Consider the following 1,075-nt stretch of genomic DNA (forward strand, 5'->3'; position numbering starts at 1 on the left):
TTTGCCTGCGGCAGCTGCTCTCGGCCCTGCGGTACCTGCACGGCCACGGCCTCGTGCACCGGGACCTCAAACCGAGTGCGTGGGGCTGGGGGGGGACCCGGAGGTGACCCCAGGGTGACCCGAGGGTGACACAATTCGGGTCACTCCCTCCTTAGGTAACTTCTTGGTGACGGAGAGGATGCGGGTGAAGATCGGGGATCTGGGGCTGGCTCAGCGGGCGGCACCGCCCGGGCGGCGCTGGGGGTGAGCGGGGCCGGGGGGGAGCTGCAGGGAGGGCGGTTCACCCTGCCCGTGTCCCCAGGGGTCACCTGTGCTGTCCCCACCGCAGGGCACTGTGTGGGACACCCGCGTACCTGGCCCCGGAGGTGCTGGAGCGCAGGGGACACGCGGAGCCCGCGGATATCTGGGCACTGGGGTGTGCCGTGTGAGAGGGGATGGGGAGATGAGGGGAGATGGAGGGATGAGGGGAGATGGAGGGAGGATGGAAAGAGGGGTGATGAAGGGAGGATGAGGGGAAATGGAGGGGGAGAAAGAGGAGATGGAGGGAGGGAGGGAGATGGAGGGAGGATGGTGTGAAGGGTGATAGAGGGACGGTGGGATGGGGGGAGACGGAGATGGATGAGGGGAGATGGAGAGAGGGAGGATGGGAGAGATGGAGATGGATGAGGGGAGATGAGGGGAGATGAGGGGAAATGGAGGGAGGATGGAAAGAGGGGTGATGAAGCGAGGATGAGGAGAGATGGAGAGAGGGTGGGATGAGTGGAGATGGAGATGGTTGACGGGAGATGGAGGGAGGATAAGGGGGGATGGAGGGAGAGTGAGGGGAGATGGAGATGGATGAGGGGAGATGGAGGGAGGATGGGATGAGGGGAGATGGAGGGAGGACAGCGGAGCTGGAAGGAGCACGGAGAAGCTGGAGGGAGGAGAGAAAGGGGGAAGAGGGATGATGGAGGGAGGATGGAGAGGCTGCAGGGAGGACAGAGGATCCAGAGGGATGACAGGGACACTGGAGGGAGGAAGAGGGGTGATGGAGGAAGGCCGGGGACACTGGAGGGAGCACAGGGATGCTCCCCAG

This window comes from Geospiza fortis, unplaced genomic scaffold (assembly GCF_000277835.1).
Source record: "Geospiza fortis unplaced genomic scaffold, GeoFor_1.0 scaffold241, whole genome shotgun sequence".
NCBI classification, from domain to species: Eukaryota; Metazoa; Chordata; class Aves; order Passeriformes; family Thraupidae; genus Geospiza; species Geospiza fortis.